The 27798-nt window shown below is 47.0% G+C and overlaps 2 long non-coding RNA genes across 2 annotated transcripts in view; both read right to left on the reverse strand.

Annotated features, from left to right (window-relative positions):
• The window catches only part of LOC310885466, a 120298-nt gene that overhangs the window by 71073 nt on the left and 21427 nt on the right, over positions 1-27798 (reverse strand). The window lies entirely within an intron of this gene.
• LOC310885464 lies at positions 297-27347 on the reverse strand. Its single transcript, XR_014574820.1, has 2 exons — positions 26667-27347; positions 297-3685 (listed from the first exon to the last, which is right to left on the reverse strand). It is a non-coding gene; the product is annotated as an uncharacterized lncRNA (long non-coding RNA).

The raw sequence follows: 27798 nt of genomic DNA on the forward strand, positions 1-27798 counted from the left end.
GGTAGAGGGTCGGATGGGCTCTTTGGTAAATAGTTTCAGTCCGTCCGCAAATGGTTGAAGTAGGCCAAAAGGCCCGACAACGTTAGGGCCTTTGCGGGATTGTATGTAGCTTAGGATTTTCCGTTCTACTAGGGTTAGGAAGGCTACGGCAATCAGGATTGGGATGATGTATAGGAGGGATATAATGAGGCAGCTTAGTGTTGTTATTTGAATCATGGGTGAAGCTAGGGAGAGGATTTGAACCTCTGGGGAAAGGGCTTAAGCCTTCTGCACTTGCCGGGCTCTGCCACTCTAGCTGGTCCTTTTCTAGGATTGAAAGTGGTGGGGGAAGGCCCTCTTCACGGTTTAGTTGGTTTCACTGCTTAGAGGGGGGGGGCGTGCTTGTGGTATTGGCCCCACTTTCCCGGTCCTTTCGTACTGGGGAGAGTGTGTCATAGATAGAAACCGACCTGGATTGCTCCGGTCTGAACTCAGATCACGTAGGACTGTTAATCGTTGAACAAACGAACCCTTAATAGCGGCTGCACCATTAGGATGTCCTGATCCAACATCGAGGTCGTAAACCCCCCTGTCGATATGGGCTCTTGAGGGGGATTGCGCTGTTATCCCTGGGGTAGCTTGGTCCATTAATCAATTATATTGGGTCTGGTCACTGTTAGCACTTTGAGGGGTAGCTCTAGGTAAAGAGGTATGGTCTTGTTTTTGGAGGATTTGTTCTCCTCCAAGGTCGCCCCAACCGAAAAATATCGACCAGGCTCTGCGATGGTAGTGGCCCCAGTGGGGTTGATTGAGGATTCGCGGTGGTCGTTGATTTTTAAGTTCCACAGGGTCTTCTCGTCTTATGTTCACATCCCCGCTTTTGCACGGGGAGATCAATTTCACTGATTATCTGTGAGAGACAGTTAAGACCTCGTTTAGCCATTCATACAAGTCTCGATTTATGGGACAATTGATTGCGCTACCTTTGCACGGTTAGGATACCGCGGCCGTTAAACCTAAGTCACCGGGCAGGCATCACCTTCAATACTTGTTTAATTTGCTGAAGGCTATGTTTTTGGTAAACAGTCGGGCCTTATTAATTTGCCGAGTTCCTTTCACAGATTTTAATCGCTCTTATAGGCGCTCCTGAGTCGGGTTAACAGGGTTAGTTAATACGTGGTCTTGTAGGGGTTTTTGTATCTGTCTAGGTCTGTTAATAATGTTTCTATGTAAGCTTGCGCCGTTAGAGGGGTGTGGCCCTGAGTTACTTATTTTAGCATTAATTCTCCTATATTCATAGGTTGACCTGTTTGTGATAAGGGAATCATCTTATTTTGGTATTTTTAGGTGGTGGAGCTTTGACGCACTCTTTTTTGATGGCTGCTTTAGGGCCCACGGTAGGATCAGTAGTAAGAATTATCCGCTAGTCGAGGTTGTGTCCTTTTTTAATGGAGCTGTCCCTCCATTAAATAGCTCTTAATCATCTCATTAGGGTTCAGGATGTCCGGTAGGGAGGATTAAGGGGGAACTTAGATTCGTTTCACAGGTAACCAGCTATCACCCAGCTCGGTTGGCTTTTCACCTCTACTGACAAGTCATCCCACTCTTTTGCAACAGAGACGGGTTCGCTCTCTTTAACTGCTTGAAAGTAGCTCGCTTGGGTTTCGGGGGGGCAAACTTTAGTTCACTTTGCTTGGTTGTTCTCGCTAAACCATGATGCAAAAGGTACAAGGGTTGATCTTTGCTGTCTGTCGCTTTGATTGTTTCACTGCTATTTCATCTTTCCCTTACGGTACTGGGGTCTCTATCGCGTCTAAGTGTCTTTTCTATCGCCTATACTAAGACTGTAAAATGCTTTAGTTTAATTAGTTTAGTAAATTCTTTAGTTTTGGTGTACTATTTGTGTGGTTGAGCTAGAGGGGGGGCTTCAAGACGATCCGGTCTAGTAGATATCTTTCAGGTGTAAGCTGAGTGCTTTGGTGTTATAGCTACGTCTTGATATTCTAAGTACACCTTCCGGTACACTTACCTTGTTACGACTTACCTCATCTTCAGCGTATTTATGGTATTAGTTATGTGGGATGTGGCTTTTGAGGAGGGTGACGGGCGGTATGTACGTGCCCCAGGGCCGGCTTAAAGTAGGCTCTATTGTCCCACTTTACTGCTAAATCCGCCTTCCAGAAGTGGTTTCACGCTTCTTTCCGTGTGCCCTATGAATAGGGAATGTAGCCCATTTCTTCCACTCCATAGGCTATACCTTGACCTGTCTTATTAGCGGGGTGCTATTGTGTCCACTGTTGTGCTCTCATTCGAGGTGGGCTGGCGACGGCGGTATGTAGGCTGTGTTGGCAAGGGGTGGTTGGGTTAATCGGGGATTATCGATTGTAGAACAGGCTCCTCTAGGTGGGTTTGGGGCACCGCCAAGTCCTTAGAGTTTTAAGCGTTTGTGCTCGTAGTTCTCTGGCGGATACTTCGGTAAAGTAAGTATCAAGATTTAGGGCCAGGCATAGTGGGGTATCTAATCCCAGTTTGGGCCCTGGCTTTCGTGGGTTTAAATCAGTCGTTAGTTCCTAAGATCATCTTAATGGTGTGTTTAGGTGCATCTTGGGCTTATGACAGCTCAGTTGCATTTTGATCTTAGTTAGCTAGGATAGGCATTTTACCACTCTTTACGCCGTGTCAATAGGACGGTTGATTTGGGTTTCTTGTATGACCGCGGTGGCTGGCACAAGATTTACCAACCCTTGAAGTTAGGCTGTTGCTATAACTAAGTCAAGTTTGCACTCATTGCTTAATGTTAATTACTGCTGAATACCCGTGGGGGCGTGGCTTAGCGAGGCGTCTTGGGCTACTACTTGGGTGTGCCTGATACCCGCTCCTCAAGGCCTGTATGGGGGTAGGTGGTCGAGGGCGTTTACACTGGGGCGCGGATACTTGCATGTATATATTTAGCAAAAACCAACCGTAAGGTTAGGACTAAGTCTTTTGTCTGCAGGCATGTTTTATGCCATCTTGGCAACTTCAGTGCCATGCTTTGTGTTAAGCTATGTGGACGGGGGTGTGGTTAGCTGATAGTTGAGTGGTGAGTGAGAGTGAAGTATATGAAATTATTGCTTGTGTTTACTATTTTTAGTACTGGAGTTTCTCTAATAAGTTTAAGTTATTTTGTATGTGTTTGTGTGTATATGTACATCGTTCCGATGATGTCATGGAAGGGATGATTAATGGAGTTTTAGAGGTAGTTTGCTGGGATTGGGCGATGAAGGTTTATGCTACATGGTGGTTAGCGAAAGTTTACTGGTTTAGTTTGTGAAGCGCAGGGGTTGCGCTTAATGATTTGTTGTTTTGTGCTATGTCCAACGAGCATTCATCCAATAGCCCCATTTAACCCGGAGGGTGGAGGTAACATTAACTGAATGTGGTCAAAGTGCATCAGTGTCAGGATGATTCCCCATATACGCCAACCGTCTCATCGAGGGACCCTTGAAATATAGGATAGGCCGTGAGGCAGGTGTGTCCAGGCTTAGATTGTGGGACCCCCGAGATCACTGGGAATAGCCACCTGTGAGGTAACCCCGGAAAAAATAAGAGGAACCAGAGGCGCCAAAAAGCTGGAACATGCCGCGATTACGCATTGAGAAGGTGAAAGTACTCACAGATGCCACTTTGAAGGGCAAGGAGGGGTGAGTGAACCCAATGGATGGCCCTGACCGAGGAACCAGAGGCGCAAAAATGTGAGGAGGGCGAGGGGTTTAGGGGGAACGTATGGGCCTGAAGCTAGTCATACCGGACATTATGTGCAACGGGTTGCTGATTTCACGTGAGGAGTACGATTAATAAATCCGTCTGATACGAACTGCATGAGATATGTGGTGGAGAGTTGTTGTTGGAGCATGTCCTGTGAGCATTCATTAAAATGGGGTCTTGTTATGCGCTTGAGTGGAGTTGTATTGGGTGTTGTGGGGTATGGTCCTAGAACATTCATGCCGGGTGGTTTGGTAGGAGTGTGTTTAAGGGTTTAATGGCCGTGTACATGTATGGGTTTAGCACCTGCTTATAAGATAGTCCGTATATAATGTATATTACTGGTACTATAGTATGTATGTATATGGGGTATATAAATTTATGCACGAATATGCATAACCAAATACCCCCGCCTCGGGGGGGGAGGGGGGGGGGGTTAAGCATAATGGCATAGATGGGGTAGAATTATTGGGGGCTTGCGGTTAGTTCCTGTAGTTGAGAACAATGGCGGCTTTTCGAGCCGCAGGCCTCGGGTAGTGTCCGGGCAGGAATAATGACTTATTTTATGTTTTTTTTAGGGATTTGCTTTGCGGTGGGTGTTTTGGGTGTGGCGTCGAATCCTTCGCCGTATTATGGGGTTGTTGGTTTGGTGTTAGCGTCTGTGGCGGGGTGCGGGTGGTTGCTGGGCCTTGGGGTTTCGTTCGTGGCTTTAGTGCTGTTTATGGTGTATTTGGGGGGTATGCTGGTGGTGTTTGTTTATTCAGTAGCTTTAGCAGCGGAGCCTTTCCCTGGGGCTTGGGGGGATTGACGGGTGATTGGATGTGCAGTAGCGTTTGTGGCAATTGTTTTTGGGGGGTTGGTGTTTGGGGGGTTTATGGGGGCTTGGAAGTTCGGGGTTTCTACTGTGAATAATGTTGGGGTGTTTGTTGTTCGGTCGGATTTTAGTGGAGTTTCCATGTTTTATTCACATGGGGCAGGGATGTTTTTAGTGGCGGGTTGGGGGCTGTTGTTGACTTTGTTTGTTGTATTGGAGCTTGTGCGGGGGTTGTCGCGGGGTGCGATTTGGGCGGTTTAGGGGTTAGGGTCAGAGAATAGTTTATTGAAAATGCCAGCTTTGGGAGCTGGAGATAAAGGTTTGAGTCCTTTTTTTCTGAGTTTGGGGTACTCTAAGAAGTGGTAAGTCTTCAATCTTTGGTTTACAAGACCAATGTTTTTATAAACTATTAGAGTATTTAGCAGTTGAGTATTTTGTTTTCTAGGGCGCTTGCGGCGGGGAGGAGAAATAGGAGGATAGTGAAGTAGGCGATTGAAGCGAGTTGGCCGATGATGATGAATGGGTGTGCGACGGGTTGGCTTCCTACTCATGTTAGGACGAGGAGGTCGGCGACTAGTACTCAGAATAGGAGCTGGGAGAGTGGTCGGAATGTTATTGCTCGTTGTTTTGATTTGTGCAGGAATGGGATTAGGAATAGGATCAGTACGGAGGCGGCCAGTGCTAATACGCCTCCTAGTTTATTTGGGATTGAACGTAGGATGGCGTAGGCGAATAGGAAGTATCATTCTGGCTTGATGTGTGGTGGGGTTACTAGTGGGTTTGCTGGGGTGAAGTTTTCTGGGTCTCCCAGGAGGTTAACCGCTCATGCTTCTTTCTTATGAGACGTTAGTAAACCAATTACATAGCCTTGTCAAGACTAAATCACAGGTAAAAATCCTGTACATCTCATGTGGCCAACCACTCCCAACTAGGATTCCAAGACGCCTCATCACCCATCATAGAAGAACTCGTTGAATTCCACGACCACGCCCTAATCGTTGCCCTAGCTATCTGCAGCCTAGTTCTCTACCTTTTAGCCCACATACTAACAGAAAAACTCTCGTCCAATGCTGTAGACGCCCAAGAAGTAGAGCTGATCTGGACAATCCTACCTGCTATCGTCCTGGTACTCCTCGCCCTCCCATCCCTACAAATCCTCTACATAATGGACGAAATCGACGAACCAGACCTCACCCTAAAAGCCATCGGCCACCAATGATACTGAAGCTACGAATACACAGACTTCAAAGACCTATCATTCGACTCCTACATAGTGCCCACCCCAGACTTACCCAACGGCCACTTCCGACTGCTAGAAGTTGACCACCGCGTAGTTATCCCAATAGAATCCCCCATCCGCGTGATCATTACTGCAGGAGACGTACTCCACTCCTGAGCAGTCCCAACGCTCGGAGTTAAAACAGACGCAATCCCAGGCCGACTAAACCAAACTTCATTCATTACCACCCGGCCTGGGATTTTTTACGGACAATGCTCAGAAATTTGCGGGGCTAATCACAGCTACATACCCATTGTAGTAGAATCAACCCCACTCCCACATTTCGAGGCCTGATCGTCCCTTCTATCATCATCCTAATCATTAAGAAGCTATGCAACAGCACTAGCCTTTTAAGCTAGCCAAAGAGGGACTTCCCCCTCCTTAATGATATGCCACAGCTTAACCCCGCACCATGATTTTCAATCATAATTATAACCTGATTAACCCTAGCACTCCTCATCCAACCAAAACTACTAGCCTTCACCACAACCAACCCCCCATCAAATAAGACCTCCCTCACTACCAAACCCACACCATGATCCTGACCATGAACCTAAGCTTCTTTGACCAATTTTCCAGCCCCAATCTATTTGGCATCCCCTTAATCCTACTATCCCTACTCTTCCCAGCCCTACTATTCCCGTCCCCAAACAACCGATGAATCAACAACCGCCTTTCTACTATCCAAACATGACTCCTTCACCTAATCACAAAACAACTAATAGTCCCACTCAACAAAAATGGCCACAAATGAGCCATAATATTTACATCCCTAATAATCATACTTCTTACAATCAACCTTCTAGGCCTCCTTCCATATACATTCACCCCAACCACCCAACTATCTATGAACATAGCCCTAGCCTTCCCACTATGGCTCGCCACACTACTAACAGGCATGTTTAACCATGTACGTGCCCCAGGGCCGGCTTAAAGTAGGCTCTATTGTCCCACTTTACTGCTAAATCCGCCTTCCAGAAGTGGTTTCACGCTTCTTTCCGTGTGCCCTATGAATAGGGAATGTAGCCCATTTCTTCCACTCCATAGGCTATACCTTGACCTGTCTTATTAGCGGGGTGCTATTGTGTCCACTGTTGTGCTCTCATTCGAGGTGGGCTGGCGACGGCGGTATGTAGGCTGTGTTGGCAAGGGGTGGTTGGGTTAATCGGGGATTATCGATTGTAGAACAGGCTCCTCTAGGTGGGTTTGGGGCACCGCCAAGTCCTTAGAGTTTTAAGCGTTTGTGCTCGTAGTTCTCTGGCGGATACTTCGGTAAAGTAAGTATCAAGATTTAGGGCCAGGCATAGTGGGGTATCTAATCCCAGTTTGGGCCCTGGCTTTCGTGGGTTTAAATCAGTCGTTAGTTCCTAAGATCATCTTAATGGTGTGTTTAGGTGCATCTTGGGCTTATGACAGCTCAGTTGCATTTTGATCTTAGTTAGCTAGGATAGGCATTTTACCACTCTTTACGCCGTGTCAATAGGACGGTTGATTTGGGTTTCTTGTATGACCGCGGTGGCTGGCACAAGATTTACCAACCCTTGAAGTTAGGCTGTTGCTATAACTAAGTCAAGTTTGCACTCATTGCTTAATGTTAATTACTGCTGAATACCCGTGGGGGCGTGGCTTAGCGAGGCGTCTTGGGCTACTACTTGGGTGTGCCTGATACCCGCTCCTCAAGGCCTGTATGGGGGTAGGTGGTCGAGGGCGTTTACACTGGGGCGCGGATACTTGCATGTATATATTTAGCAAAAACCAACCGTAAGGTTAGGACTAAGTCTTTTGTCCGCAGGCATGTTTTATGCCATCTTGGCAACTTCAGTGCCATGCTTTGTGTTAAGCTATGTGGACGGGGGTGTGGTTAGCTGATAGTTGAGTGGTGAGTGAGAGTGAAGTATATGAAATTATTGCTTGTGTTTACTATTTTTAGTACTGGAGTTTCTCTAAGTCCTAGGACTAGGAGGAAATGGTGTTTCATAGTGTGTAGGCGTCGGGATAGTCCGAGTATCGTCGGGGTATTCCTGCTAGGCCTAGGAAGTGCTGGGGGAAGAACGTTAGGTTTACTCCTGTAACTATTACCCCGAAGTGGGCTTTTGCTCATATTTGGTGTAGGGTAAACCCAGTGAGTAGTGGGAATCAGTGAGTAAATCCTGCTAGAATGGCAAAGACGGCGCCTATGGATAGGACGTAGTGGAAGTGGGCAACTACGTAGTACGTGTCGTGCAGGGCGATGTCTAGGGAAGAGTTTGCAAGAACGATTCCTGTTAATCCTCCGATGGTAAATAGGAAGATAAATCCTAGAGCTCATAGTATTGGGGGGGGTCTCATTTGATTGTTCCTCCGTGCAGGGTGGCTAGTCAGCTAAATACTTTGATTCCGGTAGGGATGGCAATGATTATAGTGGCTGATGTAAAGTAGGCTCGGGTATCAACGTCTATTCCTACTGTAAACATGTGGTGAGCTCAGACGATGAATCCTAGGAAGCCGATGGATAGTATGGCTCAGACTATTCCCATGTAGCCGAAGGGCTCCTTTTTGCCTGAGTAGTACGTGACTACGTGTGAGATGATTCCGAACCCCGGTAGGATCAGAATATAGACTTCTGGGTGTCCGAAGAATCAGAATAGGTGTTGGTACAGGATTGGGTCTCCTCCTCCAGCGGGGTCGAAGAATGTGGTGTTTAGGTTTCGATCAGTTAGTAATATTGTAATACCGGCGGCGAGTACGGGGAGTGATAGAAGGAGTAGGATGGCGGTAATTAGTACGGATCAGACAAATAGTGTCCACTTCCACTACGTCCTATCCATAGGCGCCGTCTTTGCCATTCTAGCAGGATTTACTCACTGATTCCCACTACTCACTGGGTTTACCCTACACCAAACATGAGCAAAAGCCCACTTCGGGGTAATATTTACAGGAGTAAACCTAACGTTCTTCCCCCAGCACTTCCTAGGCCTAGCAGGAATACCCCGACGATACTCGGACTATCCCGACGCCTACACACTATGAAACACCATTTCCTCCTAGTCCTAGGACTTAGAGAAACTCCAGTACTAAAAATAGTAAACACAAGCAATAATTTCATATACTTCACTCTCACTCACCACTCAACTATCAGCTAACCACACCCCCGTCCACATAGCTTAACACAAAGCATGGCACTGAAGTTGCCAAGATGGCATAAAACATGCCTGCGGACAAAAGACTTAGTCCTAACCTTACGGTTGGTTTTTGCTAAATATATACATGCAAGTATCCGCGCCCCAGTGTAAACGCCCTCGACCACCTACCCCCATACAGGCCTTGAGGAGCGGGTATCAGGCACACCCAAGTAGTAGCCCAAGACGCCTCGCTAAGCCACGCCCCCACGGGTATTCAGCAGTAATTAACATTAAGCAATGAGTGCAAACTTGACTTAGTTATAGCAACAGCCTAACTTCAAGGGTTGGTAAATCTTGTGCCAGCCACCGCGCTCATACAAGAAACCCAAATCAACCGTCCTATTGACACGGCGTAAAGAGTGGTAAAATGCCTATCCTAGCTAACTAAGATCAAAATGCAACTGAGCTGTCATAAGCCCAAGATGCACCTAAACACACCATTAAGATGATCTTAGGAACTAACGACTGATTTAAACCCACGAAAGCCAGGGCCCAAACTGGGATTAGATACCCCACTATGCCTGGCCCTAAATCTTGATACTTACTTTACCGAAGTATCCGCCAGAGAACTACGAGCACAAACGCTTAAAACTCTAAGGACTTGGCGGTGCCCCAAACCCACCTAGAGGAGCCTGTTCTACAATCGATAATCCCCGATTAACCCAACCACCCCTTGCCAACACAGCCTACATACCGCCGTCGCCAGCCCACCTCGAATGAGAGCACAACAGTGGACACAATAGCACCCCGCTAATAAGACAGGTCAAGGTATAGCCTATGGAGTGGAAGAAATGGGCTACATTCCCTATTCATAGGGCACACGGAAAGAAGCGTGAAACCACTTCTGGAAGGCGGATTTAGCAGTAAAGTGGGACAATAGAGCCTACTTTAAGCCGGCCCTGGGGCACGTACATACCGCCCGTCACCCTCCTCAAAAGCCACATCCCACATAACTAATACCATAAATACGCTGAAGATGAGGTAAGTCGTAACAAGGTAAGTGTACCGGAAGGTGTACTTAGAATATCAAGACGTAGCTATAACACCAAAGCACTCAGCTTACACCTGAAAGATATCTACTAGACCGGATCGTCTTGAAGCCCCCCCTCTAGCTCAACCACACAAATAGTACACCAAAACTAAAGAATTTACTAAACTAATTAAACTAAAGCATTTTACAGTCTTAGTATAGGCGATAGAAAAGACACTTAGACGCGATAGAGACCCCAGTACCGTAAGGGAAAGATGAAATAGCAGTGAAACAATCAAAGCGACAGACAGCAAAGATCAACCCTTGTACCTTTTGCATCATGGTTTAGCGAGAACAACCAAGCAAAGTGAACTAAAGTTTGCCCCCCCGAAACCCAAGCGAGCTACTTTCAAGCAGTTAAAGAGAGCGAACCCGTCTCTGTTGCAAAAGAGTGGGATGACTTGTCAGTAGAGGTGAAAAGCCAACCGAGCTGGGTGATAGCTGGTTACCTGTGAAACGAATCTAAGTTCCCCCTTAATCCTCCCTACCGGACATCCTGAACCCTAATGAGATGATTAAGAGCTATTTAATGGAGGGACAGCTCCATTAAAAAAGGACACAACCTCGACTAGCGGATAATTCTTACTACTGATCCTACCGTGGGCCCTAAAGCAGCCATCAAAAAAGAGTGCGTCAAAGCTCCACCACCTAAAAATACCAAAATAAGATGATTCCCTTATCACAAACAGGTCAACCTATGAATATAGGAGAATTAATGCTAAAATAAGTAACTCAGGGCCACACCCCTCTAACGGCGCAAGCTTACATAGAAACATTATTAACAGACCTAGACAGATACAAAAACCCCTACAAGACCACGTATTAACTAACCCTGTTAACCCGACTCAGGAGCGCCTATAAGAGCGATTAAAATCTGTGAAAGGAACTCGGCAAATTAATAAGGCCCGACTGTTTACCAAAAACATAGCCTTCAGCAAATTAAACAAGTATTGAAGGTGATGCCTGCCCGGTGACTTAGGTTTAACGGCCGCGGTATCCTAACTGTGCAAAGGTAGCGCAATCAATTGTCCCATAAATCGAGACTTGTATGAATGGCTAAACGAGGTCTTAACTGTCTCTCACAGATAATCAGTGAAATTGATCTCCCCGTGCAAAAGCGGGGATGTGAACATAAGACGAGAAGACCCTGTGGAACTTAAAAATCAACGACCACCGCGAATCCTCAATCAACCCCACTGGGGCCACTACCATCGCAGAGCCTGGTCGATATTTTTCGGTTGGGGCGACCTTGGAGGAGAACAAATCCTCCAAAAACAAGACCATACCTCTTTACCTAGAGCTACCCCTCAAAGTGCTAACAGTGACCAGACCCAATATAATTGATTAATGGACCAAGCTACCCCAGGGATAACAGCGCAATCCCCCTCAAGAGCCCATATCGACAGGGGGGTTTACGACCTCGATGTTGGATCAGGACATCCTAATGGTGCAGCCGCTATTAAGGGTTCGTTTGTTCAACGATTAACAGTCCTACGTGATCTGAGTTCAGACCGGAGCAATCCAGGTCGGTTTCTATCTATGACACACTCTCCCCAGTACGAAAGGACCGGGAAAGTGGGGCCAATACCACAAGCACGCCCCCCCCCTCTAAGCAGTGAAACCAACTAAACCGTGAAGAGGGCCTTCCCCCACCACTTTCAATCCTAGAAAAGGACCAGCTAGAGTGGCAGAGCCCGGCAAGTGCAGAAGGCTTAAGCCCTTTCCCCAGAGGTTCAAATCCTCTCCCTAGCTTCACCCATGATTCAAATAACAACACTAAGCTGCCTCATTATATCCCTCCTATACATCATCCCAATCCTGATTGCCGTAGCCTTCCTAACCCTAGTAGAACGGAAAATCCTAAGCTACATACAATCCCGCAAAGGCCCTAACGTTGTCGGGCCTTTTGGCCTACTTCAACCATTTGCGGACGGACTGAAACTATTTACCAAAGAGCCCATCCGACCCTCTACCTCTTCCCCACTTCTATTCATTCTGATACCAATACTAGCCCTTGTCCTAGCCCTCACCACTTGAGCACCACTACCACTCCCATTTCCCCTAGCAGATCTAAACCTCGGAGTTCTCTTCCTAATAGCCATGTCAAGCCTAGCCGTCTACTCAGTCCTATGATCAGGCTGAGCCTCGAACTCAAAATACGCACTAATCGGAGCCCTACGGGCAGTAGCACAGACCATTTCATACGAAGTGACACTGGCCATAATCCTGCTATCAATAATCATACTAAGCGGAAGCTACACACTCAGCTCCTTTGCCGTCGCACAGGAGCCTCTATACTTCATTTTCTCCTCATGACCCCTAGCAATAATATGATACGTATCCACCCTAGCAGAGACAAACCGAGCTCCTTTTGACCTCACAGAGGGTGAATCTGAGCTAGTCTCAGGGTTTAACGTTGAATACGCCGCAGGACCCTTCGCCTTATTCTTCCTAGCTGAATATGCGAACATTATGCTAATAAATACACTTACAGCCATCATATTCCTAAACCCAAGCGCCCTAGGGCCACCCACAGAACTATTCCCCGTCATCCTAGCCACAAAAGTCCTCCTACTATCTTCTGGTTTCTTATGGGTCCGAGCTTCATACCCACGATTCCGATATGACCAACTAATGCACCTACTATGAAAAAACTTCCTACCCCTCACACTAGCTCTGTGCCTCTGACACATCAGCATACCTATCTGCTATGCAGGCCTACCTCCTTACATAAGGAAATGTGCCTGAACTACAAAGGGTCACTATGATAAAGTGAACATAGAGGTATAACAGCCCTCTCATTTCCTGTTGACCTTAGAAAAGTAGGAATTGAACCCACACAAGAGAAATCAAAATTCTCCATACTTCCCTTATATTATTTTCTAGTAGAGTCAGCTAATCAAGCTATCGGGCCCATACCCCGAAAATGATGGTTTAACCCCCTCCTCTACTAATGAACCCTTACGCGACCCCAATCATAACCTTCAGCCTCATCTTGGGCAGCACAATCACAATTTCCAGCAACCACTGAGTTCTGGCCTGGACAGGACTGGAGATCAACACACTAGCCATCATTCCCCTAATTGCCAAATCCCACCACCCATGAGCAGTAGAAGCCGCAACGAAATACTTCCTAACCCAAGCAGCTGCTTCCGCCCTGGTCCTATTCTCTAGCATAACCAATGCCTGAGTCACTGGCCAATGAGACATCACACAAATAAACCACCCAACCTCCTGTCTACTACTGACAGCAGCAATCGCTATTAAACTGGGCCTAGTGCCATTTCACTTCTGATTCCCAGAAGTACTACAAGGATCGCCACTAATAACAGCCCTGCTACTCTCGACCCTCATAAAATTCCCCCCACTAACCCTGCTCCTACTAACATCCAAATCCCTCGACCCAGCTCTACTCACCGCCATGGCCCTAGCCTCAACAGCACTAGGAGGCTGAATAGGACTGAACCAAACACAAACACGCAAAATCCTAGCCTTCTCGTCCATCTCCCACTTAGGCTGAATCGCCATCATCCTAGTTTACAGCCCCAAATTGGCCTTACTTACCTTCTACCTATACACAATCATAACATCAGCCGTATTCCTAGCCCTTAACAAAATCAAAGCCCTTAACCTATCCATGATCACAACCTCATGAACAAAAACCCCAGTGCTAAACGCCACCCTAATACTAGTACTTTTATCCCTAGCAGGCCTCCCCCCATTAACAGGCTTTATACCAAAGTGACTTATCATCCAAGAACTAACTAAACAGGAAATAACACCAGCAGCCATGGCAATTGCCATGCTATCACTGCTCAGCCTCTTCTTCTACCTACGCCTCGCATACCACTCAACAATTACCCTTCCCCCCAACTCCTCTAACCACATAAAACAATGATACACTAGCAAAGCCCCAAGCACACCTACTGCGGTCCTTGCCTCACTATCAATCCTCTTACTTCCCCTGTCCCCAATAATACATGCCATTGTCTAGAAACTTAGGATAACACCCCAAACCGAAGGCCTTCAAAGCCTTAAATAAGAGTTAAACCCTCTTAGTTTCTGCACATTAAGACTTACAGAATATTAACCTGTATCTTCTGAATGCAAGTCAGACGCTTTAATTAAGCTAAAGCCTCCCTAGACAGATGGGCTTCGATCCCACAAAACTCTAGTTAACAGCTAAATGCCTAAACCAATTGGCTTCTGCCTACAAAGACCCTGACGCACCCTAGTGCGCATCGATGAGCTTGCAACTCAACATGAATTTCACTACAGAGCCGATAAGAAGAGGAATTAAACCTCTGTAAAAAGGACTACAGCCTAACGCTTCAACACTCAGCCATCTTACCCGTCACCTTCATCAACCGATGACTATTTTCCACTAACCATAAGGATATTGGCACCCTGTACCTCATCTTCGGGGCATGAGCAGGAATAGTCGGCACCGCACTCAGCCTATTAATCCACGCAGAACTAGGACAACCAGGAACTCTCCTAGGCGACGACCAAATTTACAATGTAATCGTTACCGCTCACGCCTTTGTAATAAGCTTCTTTATAGTCATACCCATCATGATCGGAGGATTCGGCAACTGATTAGTCCCCCTCATAATCGGTGCCCCCGACATAGCATTCCCGCGAATAAACAACATAAGCTTTTGACTCCTCCCCCCATCATTCCTCCTCCTACTAGCCTCATCCACTGTAGAAGCTGGCGCCGGCACAGGCTGAACTGTCTACCCTCCCCTAGCAGGTGACCTTGCCCACGCCGGAGCTTCAGTAGACCTGGCTATCTTCTCACTCCACTTAGCCGGTATCTCCTCCATCCTTGGGGCCATCAACTTTATCACCACAGCCATCAACATAAAACCCCCCGCACTCTCACAATACCAAACCCCACTATTTGTCTGATCCGTACTAATTACCGCCATCCTACTCCTTCTATCACTCCCCGTACTCGCCGCCGGTATTACAATATTACTAACTGATCGAAACCTAAACACCACATTCTTCGACCCCGCTGGAGGAGGAGACCCAATCCTGTACCAACACCTATTCTGATTCTTCGGACACCCAGAAGTCTATATTCTGATCCTACCGGGGTTCGGAATCATCTCACACGTAGTCACGTACTACTCAGGCAAAAAGGAGCCCTTCGGCTACATGGGAATAGTCTGAGCCATACTATCCATCGGCTTCCTAGGATTCATCGTCTGAGCTCACCACATGTTTACAGTAGGAATAGACGTTGATACCCGAGCCTACTTTACATCAGCCACTATAATCATTGCCATCCCTACCGGAATCAAAGTATTTAGCTGACTAGCCACCCTGCACGGAGGAACAATCAAATGAGACCCCCCCCAATACTATGAGCTCTAGGATTTATCTTCCTATTTACCATCGGAGGATTAACAGGAATCGTTCTTGCAAACTCTTCCCTAGACATCGCCCTGCACGACACGTACTACGTAGTTGCCCACTTCCACTACGTCCTATCCATAGGCGCCGTCTTTGCCATTCTAGCAGGATTTACTCACTGATTCCCACTACTCACTGGGTTTACCCTACACCAAACATGAGCAAAAGCCCACTTCGGGGTAATATTTACAGGAGTAAACCTAACGTTCTTCCCCCAGCACTTCCTAGGCCTAGCAGGAATACCCCGACGATACTCGGACTATCCCGACGCCTACACACTATGAAACACCATTTCCTCCTAGTCCTAGGACTTAGAGAAACTCCAGTACTAAAAATAGTAAACACAAGCAATAATTTCATATACTTCACTCTCACTCACCACTCAACTATCAGCTAACCACACCCCCGTCCACATAGCTTAACACAAAGCATGGCACTGAAGTTGCCAAGATGGCATAAAACATGCCTGCGGACAAAAGACTTAGTCCTAACCTTACGGTTGGTTTTTGCTAAATATATACATGCAAGTATCCGCGCCCCAGTGTAAACGCCCTCGACCACCTACCCCCATACAGGCCTTGAGGAGCGGGTATCAGGCACACCCAAGTAGTAGCCCAAGACGCCTCGCTAAGCCACGCCCCCACGGGTATTCAGCAGTAATTAACATTAAGCAATGAGTGCAAACTTGACTTAGTTATAGCAACAGCCTAACTTCAAGGGTTGGTAAATCTTGTGCCAGCCACCGCGGTCATACAAGAAACCCAAATCAACCGTCCTATTGACACGGCGTAAAGAGTGGTAAAATGCCTATCCTAGCTAACTAAGATCAAAATGCAACTGAGCTGTCATAAGCCCAAGATGCACCTAAACACACCATTAAGATGATCTTAGGAACTAACGACTGATTTAAACCCACGAAAGCCAGGGCCCAAACTGGGATTAGATACCCCACTATGCCTGGCCCTAAATCTTGATACTTACTTTACCGAAGTATCCGCCAGAGAACTACGAGCACAAACGCTTAAAACTCTAAGGACTTGGCGGTGCCCCAAACCCACCTAGAGGAGCCTGTTCTACAATCGATAATCCCCGATTAACCCAACCACCCCTTGCCAACACAGCCTACATACCGCCGTCGCCAGCCCACCTCGAATGAGAGCACAACAGTGGACACAATAGCACCCCGCTAATAAGACAGGTCAAGGTATAGCCTATGGAGTGGAAGAAATGGGCTACATTCCCTATTCATAGGGCACACGGAAAGAAGCGTGAAACCACTTCTGGAAGGCGGATTTAGCAGTAAAGTGGGACAATAGAGCCTACTTTAAGCCGGCCCTGGGGCACGTACATACCGCCCGTCACCCTCCTCAAAAGCCACATCCCACATAACTAATACCATAAATACGCTGAAGATGAGGTAAGTCGTAACAAGGTAAGTGTACCGGAAGGTGTACTTAGAATATCAAGACGTAGCTATAACACCAAAGCACTCAGCTTACACCTGAAAGATATCTACTAGACCGGATCGTCTTGAAGCCCCCCCTCTAGCTCAACCACACAAATAGTACACCAAAACTAAAGAATTTACTAAACTAATTAAACTAAAGCATTTTACAGTCTTAGTATAGGCGATAGAAAAGACACTTAGACGCGATAGAGACCCCAGTACCGTAAGGGAAAGATGAAATAGCAGTGAAACAATCAAAGCGACAGACAGCAAAGATCAACCCTTGTACCTTTTGCATCATGGTTTAGCGAGAACAACCAAGCAAAGTGAACTAAAGTTTGCCCCCCCGAAACCCAAGCGAGCTACTTTCAAGCAGTTAAAGAGAGCGAACCCGTCTCTGTTGCAAAAGAGTGGGATGACTTGTCAGTAGAGGTGAAAAGCCAACCGAGCTGGGTGATAGCTGGTTACCTGTGAAACGAATCTAAGTTCCCCCTTAATCCTCCCTACCGGACATCCTGAACCCTAATGAGATGATTAAGAGCTATTTAATGGAGGGACAGCTCCATTAAAAAAGGACACAACCTCGACTAGCGGATAATTCTTACTACTGATCCTACCGTGGGCCCTAAAGCAGCCATCAAAAAAGAGTGCGTCAAAGCTCCACCACCTAAAAATACCAAAATAAGATGATTCCCTTATCACAAACAGGTCAACCTATGAATATAGGAGAATTAATGCTAAAATAAGTAACTCAGGGCCACACCCCTCTAACGGCGCAAGCTTACATAGAAACATTATTAACAGACCTAGACAGATACAAAAACCCCTACAAGACCACGTATTAACTAACCCTGTTAACCCGACTCAGGAGCGCCTATAAGAGCGATTAAAATCTGTGAAAGGAACTCGGCAAATTAATAAGGCCCGACTGTTTACCAAAAACATAGCCTTCAGCAAATTAAACAAGTATTGAAGGTGATGCCTGCCCGGTGACTTAGGTTTAACGGCCGCGGTATCCTAACTGTGCAAAGGTAGCGCAATCAATTGTCCCATAAATCGAGACTTGTATGAATGGCTAAACGAGGTCTTAACTGTCTCTCACAGATAATCAGTGAAATTGATCTCCCCGTGCAAAAGCGGGGATGTGAACATAAGACGAGAAGACCCTGTGGAACTTAAAAATCAACGACCACCGCGAATCCTCAATCAACCCCACTGGGGCCACTACCATCGCAGAGCCTGGTCGATATTTTTCGGTTGGGGCGACCTTGGAGGAGAACAAATCCTCCAAAAACAAGACCATACCTCTTTACCTAGAGCTACCCCTCAAAGTGCTAACAGTGACCAGACCCAATATAATTGATTAATGGACCAAGCTACCCCAGGGATAACAGCGCAATCCCCCTCAAGAGCCCATATCGACAGGGGGGTTTACGACCTCGATGTTGGATCAGGACATCCTAATGGTGCAGCCGCTATTAAGGGTTCGTTTGTTCAACGATTAACAGTCCTACGTGATCTGAGTTCAGACCGGAGCAATCCAGGTCGGTTTCTATCTATGACACACTCTCCCCAGTACGAAAGGACCGGGAAAGTGGGGCCAATACCACAAGCACGCCCCCCCCCTCTAAGCAGTGAAACCAACTAAACCGTGAAGAGGGCCTTCCCCCACCACTTTCAATCCTAGAAAAGGACCAGCTAGAGTGGCAGAGCCCGGCAAGTGCAGAAGGCTTAAGCCCTTTCCCCAGAGGTTCAAATCCTCTCCCTAGCTTCACCCATGATTCAAATAACAACACTAAGCTGCCTCATTATATCCCTCCTATACATCATCCCAATCCTGATTGCCGTAGCCTTCCTAACCCTAGTAGAACGGAAAATCCTAAGCTACATACAATCCCGCAAAGGCCCTAACGTTGTCGGGCCTTTTGGCCTACTTCAACCATTTGCGGACGGACTGAAACTATTTACCAAAGAGCCCATCCGACCCTCTACCTCTTCCCCACTTCTATTCATTCTGATACCAATACTAGCCCTTGTCCTAGCCCTCACCACTTGAGCACCACTACCACTCCCATTTCCCCTAGCAGATCTAAACCTCGGAGTTCTCTTCCTAATAGCCATGTCAAGCCTAGCCGTCTACTCAGTCCTATGATCAGGCTGAGCCTCGAACTCAAAATACGCACTAATCGGAGCCCTACGGGCAGTAGCACAGACCATTTCATACGAAGTGACACTGGCCATAATCCTGCTATCAATAATCATACAAAGCGGAAGCTACACACTCAGCTCCTTTGCCGTCGCACAGGAGCCTCTATACTTCATTTTCTCCTCATGACCCCTAGCAATAATATGATACGTATCCACCCTAGCAGAGACAAACCGAGCTCCTTTTGACCTCACAGAGGGTGAATCTGAGCTAGTCTCAGGGTTTAACGTTGAATACGCCGCAGGACCCTTCGCCTTATTCTTCCTAGCTGAATATGCGAACATTATGCTAATAAATACACTTACAGCCATCATATTCCTAAACCCAAGCGCCCTAGGGCCACCCACAGAACTATTCCCCGTCATCCTAGCCACAAAAGTCCTCCTACTATCTTCTGGTTTCTTATGGGTCCGAGCTTCATACCCACGATTCCGATATGACCAACTAATGCACCTACTATGAAAAAACTTCCTACCCCTCACACTAGCTCTGTGCCTCTGACACATCAGCATACCTATCTGCTATGCAGGCCTACCTCCTTACATAAGGAAATGTGCCTGAACTACAAAGGGTCACTATGATAAAGTGAACATAGAGGTATAACAGCCCTCTCATTTCCTGTTGACCTTAGAAAAGTAGGAATTGAACCCACACAAGAGAAATCAAAATTCTCCATACTTCCCTTATATTATTTTCTAGTAGAGTCAGCTAATCAAGCTATCGGGCCCATACCCCGAAAATGATGGTTTAACCCCCTCCTCTACTAATGAACCCTTACGCGACCCCAATCATAACCTTCAGCCTCATCTTGGGCAGCACAATCACAATTTCCAGCAACCACTGAGTTCTGGCCTGGACAGGACTGGAGATCAACACACTAGCCATCATTCCCCTAATTGCCAAATCCCACCACCCATGAGCAGTAGAAGCCGCAACGAAATACTTCCTAACCCAAGCAGCTGCTTCCGCCCTGGTCCTATTCTCTAGCATAACCAATGCCTGAGTCACTGGCCAATGAGACATCACACAAATAAACCACCCAACCTCCTGTCTACTACTGACAGCAGCAATCGCTATTAAACTGGGCCTAGTGCCATTTCACTTCTGATTCCCAGAAGTACTACAAGGATCGCCACTAATAACAGCCCTGCTACTCTCGACCCTCATAAAATTCCCCCCACTAACCCTGCTCCTACTAACATCCAAATCCCTCGACCCAGCTCTACTCACCGCCATGGCCCTAGCCTCAACAGCACTAGGAGGCTGAATAGGACTGAACCAAACACAAACACGCAAAATCCTAGCCTTCTCGTCCATCTCCCACTTAGGCTGAATCGCCATCATCCTAGTTTACAGCCCCAAATTGGCCTTACTTACCTTCTACCTATACACAATCATAACATCAGCCGTATTCCTAGCCCTTAACAAAATCAAAGCCCTTAACCTATCCATGATCACAACCTCATGAACAAAAACCCCAGTGCTAAACGCCACCCTAATACTAGTACTTTTATCCCTAGCAGGCCTCCCCCCATTAACAGGCTTTATACCAAAGTGACTTATCATCCAAGAACTAACTAAACAGGAAATAACACCAGCAGCCATGGCAATTGCCATGCTATCACTGCTCAGCCTCTTCTTCTACCTACGCCTCGCATACCACTCAACAATTACCCTTCCCCCCAACTCCTCTAACCACATAAAACAATGATACACTAGCAAAGCCCCAAGCACACCTACTGCGGTCCTTGCCTCACTATCAATCCTCTTACTTCCCCTGTCCCCAATAATACATGCCATTGTCTAGAAACTTAGGATAACACCCCAAACCGAAGGCCTTCAAAGCCTTAAATAAGAGTTAAACCCTCTTAGTTTCTGCACATTAAGACTTACAGAATATTAACCTGTATCTTCTGAATGCAAGTCAGACACTTTAATTAAGCTAAAGCCTCCCTAGACAGATGGGCTTCGATCCCACAAAACTCTAGTTAACAGCTAAATGCCTAAACCAATTGGCTTCTGCCTACAAAGACCCTGACGCACCCTAGTGCGCATCGATGAGCTTGCAACTCAACATGAATTTCACTACAGAGCCGATAAGAAGAGGAATTAAACCTCTGTAAAAAGGACTACAGCCTAACGCTTCAACACTCAGCCATCTTACCCGTCACCTTCATCAACCGATGACTATTTTCCACTAACCATAAGGATATTGGCACCCTGTACCTCATCTTCGGGGCATGAGCAGGAATAGTCGGCACCGCACTCAGCCTATTAATCCACGCAGAACTAGGACAACCAGGAACTCTCCTAGGCGACGACCAAATTTACAATGTAATCGTTACCGCTCACGCCTTTGTAATAAGCTTCTTTATAGTCATACCCATCATGATCGGAGGATTCGGCAACTGATTAGTCCCCCTCATAATCGGTGCCCCCGACATAGCATTCCCGCGAATAAACAACATAAGCTTTTGACTCCTCCCCCCATCATTCCTCCTCCTACTAGCCTCATCCACTGTAGAAGCTGGCGCCGGCACAGGCTGAACTGTCTACCCTCCCCTAGCAGGTGACCTTGCCCACGCCGGAGCTTCAGTAGACCTGGCTATCTTCTCACTCCACTTAGCCGGTATCTCCTCCATCCTTGGGGCCATCAACTTTATCACCACAGCCATCAACATAAAACCCCCCGCACTCTCACAATACCAAACCCCACTATTTGTCTGATCCGTACTAATTACCGCCATCCTACTCCTTCTATCACTCCCCGTACTCGCCGCCGGTATTACAATATTACTAACTGATCGAAACCTAAACACCACATTCTTCGACCCCGCTGGAGGAGGAGACCCAATCCTGTACCAACACCTATTCTGATTCTTCGGACACCCAGAAGTCTATATTCTGATCCTACCGGGGTTCGGAATCATCTCACACGTAGTCACATACTACTCAGGCAAAAAGGAGCCCTTCGGCTACATGGGAATAGTCTGAGCCATACTATCCATCGGCTTCCTAGGATTCATCGTCTGAGCTCACCACATGTTTACAGTAGGAATAGACGTTGATACCCGAGCCTACTTTACATCAGCCACTATAATCATTGCCATCCCTACCGGAATCAAAGTATTTAGCTGACTAGCCACCCTGCACGGAGGAACAATCAAATGAGACCCCCCCCAATACTATGAGCTCTAGGATTTATCTTCCTATTTACCATCGGAGGATTAACAGGAATCGTTCTTGCAAACTCTTCCCTAGACATCGCCCTGCACGACACGTACTACGTAGTTGCCCACTTCCACTACGTCCTATCCATAGGCGCCGTCTTTGCCATTCTAGCAGGATTTACTCACTGATTCCCACTACTCACTGGGTTTACCCTACACCAAACATGAGCAAAAGCCCACTTCGGGGTAATATTTACAGGAGTAAACCTAACGTTCTTCCCCCAGCACTTCCTAGGCCTAGCAGGAATACCCCGACGATACTCGGACTATCCCGACGCCTACACACTATGAAACACCATTTCCTCCTAGTCCTAGGACTTAGAGAAACTCCAGTACTAAAAATAGTAAACACAAGCAATAATTTCATATACTTCACTCTCACTCACCACTCAACTATCAGCTAACCACACCCCCGTCCACATAGCTTAACACAAAGCATGGCACTGAAGTTGCCAAGATGGCATAAAACATGCCTGCGGACAAAAGACTTAGTCCTAACCTTACGGTTGGTTTTTGCTAAATATATACATGCAAGTATCCGCGCCCCAGTGTAAACGCCCTCGACCACCTACCCCCATACAGGCCTTGAGGAGCGGGTATCAGGCACACCCAAGTAGTAGCCCAAGACGCCTCGCTAAGCCACGCCCCCACGGGTATTCAGCAGTAATTAACATTAAGCAATGAGTGCAAACTTGACTTAGTTATAGCAACAGCCTAACTTCAAGGGTTGGTAAATCTTGTGCCAGCCACCGCGGTCATACAAGAAACCCAAATCAACCGTCCTATTGACACGGCGTAAAGAGTGGTAAAATGCCTATCCTAGCTAACTAAGATCAAAATGCAACTGAGCTGTCATAAGCCCAAGATGCACCTAAACACACCATTAAGATGATCTTAGGAACTAACGACTGATTTAAACCCACGAAAGCCAGGGCCCAAACTGGGATTAGATACCCCACTATGCCTGGCCCTAAATCTTGATACTTACTTTACCGAAGTATCCGCCAGAGAACTACGAGCACAAACGCTTAAAACTCTAAGGACTTGGCGGTGCCCCAAACCCACCTAGAGGAGCCTGTTCTACAATCGATAATCCCCGATTAACCCAACCACCCCTTGCCAACACAGCCTACATACCGCCGTCGCCAGCCCACCTCGAATGAGAGCACAACAGTGGACACAATAGCACCCCGCTAATAAGACAGGTCAAGGTATAGCCTATGGAGTGGAAGAAATGGGCTACATTCCCTATTCATAGGGCACACGGAAAGAAGCGTGAAACCACTTCTGGAAGGCGGATTTAGCAGTAAAGTGGGACAATAGAGCCTACTTTAAGCCGGCCCTGGGGCACGTACATGGTTAAACATGCCTGTTAGTAGTGTGGCGAGCCATAGTGGGAAGGCTAGGGCTATGTTCATAGATAGTTGGGTGGTTGGGGTGAATGTATATGGAAGGAGGCCTAGAAGGTTGATTGTAAGAAGTATGATTATTAGGGATGTAAATATTATGGCTCATTTGTGGCCATTTTTGTTGAGTGGGACTATTAGTTGTTTTGTGATTAGGTGAAGGAGTCATGTTTGGATAGTAGAAAGGCGGTTGTTGATTCATCGGTTGTTTGGGGACGGGAATAGTAGGGCTGGGAAGAGTAGGGATAGTAGGATTAAGGGGATGCCAAATAGATTGGGGCTGGAAAATTGGTCAAAGAAGCTTAGGTTCATGGTCAGGATCATGGTGTGGGTTTGGTAGTGAGGGAGGTCTTATTTGATGGGGGGTTGGTTGTGGTGAAGGCTAGTAGTTTTGGTTGGATGAGGAGTGCTAGGGTTAATCAGGTTATAATTATGATTGAAAATCATGGTGCGGGGTTAAGCTGTGGCATATCATTAAGGAGGGGGAAGTCCCTCTTTGGCTAGCTTAAAAGGCTAGTGCTGTTGCATAGCTTCTTAATGATTAGGATGATGATAGAAGGGACGATCAGGCCTCGAAATGTGGGAGTGGGGTTGATTCTACTACAATGGGTATGTAGCTGTGATTAGCCCCGCAAATTTCTGAGCATTGTCCGTAAAAAATCCCAGGCCGGGTGGTAATGAATGAAGTTTGGTTTAGTCGGCCTGGGATTGCGTCTGTTTTAACTCCGAGCGTTGGGACTGCTCAGGAGTGGAGTACGTCTCCTGCAGTAATGATCACGCGGATGGGGGATTCTATTGGGATAACTACGCGGTGGTCAACTTCTAGCAGTCGGAAGTGGCCGTTGGGTAAGTCTGGGGTGGGCACTATGTAGGAGTCGAATGATAGGTCTTTGAAGTCTGTGTATTCGTAGCTTCAGTATCATTGGTGGCCGATGGCTTTTAGGGTGAGGTCTGGTTCGTCGATTTCGTCCATTATGTAGAGGATTTGTAGGGATGGGAGGGCGAGGAGTACCAGGACGATAGCAGGTAGGATTGTCCAGATCAGCTCTACTTCTTGGGCGTCTACAGCATTGGACGAGAGTTTTTCTGTTAGTATGTGGGCTAAAAGGTAGAGAACTAGGCTGCAGATAGCTAGGGCAACGATTAGGGCGTGGTCGTGGAATTCAACGAGTTCTTCTATGATGGGTGATGAGGCGTCTTGGAATCCTAGTTGGGAGTGGTTGGCCACATGAGATGTACAGGATTTTTACCTGTGATTTAGTCTTGACAAGGCTATGTAATTGGTTTACTAACGTCTCATAAGAAAGAAGCATGAGCGGTTAACCTCCTGGGAGACCCAGAAAACTTCACCCCAGCAAACCCGCTAGTAACCCCACCACACATCAAGCCAGAATGATACTTCCTATTCGCCTACGCCATCCTACGTTCAATCCCAAATAAACTAGGAGGCGTATTAGCACTGGCCGCCTCCGTACTGATCCTATTCCTAATCCCATTCCTGCACAAATCAAAACAACGAGCAATAACATTCCGACCACTCTCCCAGCTCCTATTCTGAGTACTAGTCGCCGACCTCCTCGTCCTAACATGAGTAGGAAGCCAACCCGTCGAACACCCATTCATCATCATCGGCCAACTCGCTTCAATCGCCTACTTCACTATCCTCCTATTTCTCCTCCCCGCCGCAAGCGCCCTAGAAAACAAAATACTCAACTGCTAAATACTCTAATAGTTTATAAAAACATTGGTCTTGTAAACCAAAGATTGAAGACTTACCACTTCTTAGAGTACCCCAAACTCAGAAAAAAAGGACTCAAACCTTTATCTCCAGCTCCCAAAGCTGGCATTTTCAATAAACTATTCTCTGACCCTAACCCCTAAACCGCCCGAATAGCACCCCGCGACAACCCCCGCACAAGCTCCAATACAACAAACAAAGTCAACAACAGCCCCCAACCCGCCACTAAAAACATCCCTGCCCCATGTGAATAAAACATGGAAACTCCACTAAAATCCGACCGAACAACAAACACCCCAACATTATTCACAGTAGAAACCCCGAACTTCCAAGCCCCCATAAACCCCCCAAACACCAACCCCCCAAAAACAATTGCCACAAACGCTACTGCACATCCAATCACCCGTCAATCCCCCCAAGCCCCAGGGAAAGGCTCCGCTGCTAAAGCTACTGAATAAACAAACACCACCAGCATACCCCCCAAATACACCATAAACAGCACTAAAGCCACGAACGAAACCCCAAGGCCCAGCAACCACCCGCACCCCGCCACAGACGCTAACACCAAACCAACAACCCCATAATACGGCGAAGGATTCGACGCCACACCCAAAACACCCACCGCAAAGCAAATCCCTAAAAAAAACATAAAATAAGTCATTATTCCTGCCCGGACACTACCCGAGGCCTGCGGCTCGAAAAGCCGCCATTGTTCTCAACTACAGGAACTAACCGCAAGCCCCCAATAATTCTACCCCATCTATGCCATTATGCTTAACCCCCCCCCCCTCCCCCCCCGAGGCGGGGGTATTTGGTTATGCATATTCGTGCATAAATTTATATACCCCATATACATACATACTATAGTACCAGTAATATACATTATATACGGACTATCTTATAAGCAGGTGCTAAACCCATACATGTACACGGCCATTAAACCCTTAAACACACTCCTACCAAACCACCCGGCATGAATGTTCTAGGACCATACCCCACAACACCCAATACAACTCCACTCAAGCGCATAACAAGACCCCATTTTAATGAATGCTCACAGGACATGCTCCAACAACAACTCTCCACCACATATCTCATGCAGTTCGTATCAGACGGATTTATTAATCGTACTCCTCACGTGAAATCAGCAACCCGTTGCACATAATGTCCGGTATGACTAGCTTCAGGCCCATACGTTCCCCCTAAACCCCTCGCCCTCCTCACATTTTTGCGCCTCTGGTTCCTCGGTCAGGGCCATCCATTGGGTTCACTCACCCCTCCTTGCCCTTCAAAGTGGCATCTGTGAGTACTTTCACCTTCTCAATGCGTAATCGCGGCATGTTCCAGCTTTTTGGCGCCTCTGGTTCCTCTTATTTTTTCCGGGGTTACCTCACAGGTGGCTATTCCCAGTGATCTCGGGGGTCCCACAATCTAAGCCTGGACACACCTGCCTCACGGCCTATCCTATATTTCAAGGGTCCCTCGATGAGACGGTTGGCGTATATGGGGAATCATCCTGACACTGATGCACTTTGACCACATTCAGTTAATGTTACCTCCACCCTCCGGGTTAAATGGGGCTATTGGATGAATGCTCGTTGGACATAGCACAAAACAACAAATCATTAAGCGCAACCCCTGCGCTTCACAAACTAAACCAGTAAACTTTCGCTAACCACCATGTAGCATAAACCTTCATCGCCCAATCCCAGCAAACTACCTCTAAAACTCCATTAATCATCCCTTCCATGACATCATCGGAACGATGTACATATACACACAAACACATACAAAATAACTTAAACTTATTAGAGAAACTCCAGTACTAAAAATAGTAAACACAAGCAATAATTTCATATACTTCACTCTCACTCACCACTCAACTATCAGCTAACCACACCCCCGTCCACATAGCTTAACACAAAGCATGGCACTGAAGTTGCCAAGATGGCATAAAACATGCCTGCGGACAAAAGACTTAGTCCTAACCTTACGGTTGGTTTTTGCTAAATATATACATGCAAGTATCCGCGCCCCAGTGTAAACGCCCTCGACCACCTACCCCCATACAGGCCTTGAGGAGCGGGTATCAGGCACACCCAAGTAGTAGCCCAAGACGCCTCGCTAAGCCACGCCCCCACGGGTATTCAGCAGTAATTAACATTAAGCAATGAGTGCAAACTTGACTTAGTTATAGCAACAGCCTAACTTCAAGGGTTGGTAAATCTTGTGCCAGCCACCGCGGTCATACAAGAAACCCAAATCAACCGTCCTATTGACACGGCGTAAAGAGTGGTAAAATGCCTATCCTAGCTAACTAAGATCAAAATGCAACTGAGC

Source organism: Anser anser (assembly GCF_964211835.1).
Source record: "Anser anser genome assembly, chromosome: 23".
Lineage (NCBI taxonomy): Eukaryota > Metazoa > Chordata > Aves > Anseriformes > Anatidae > Anser > Anser anser.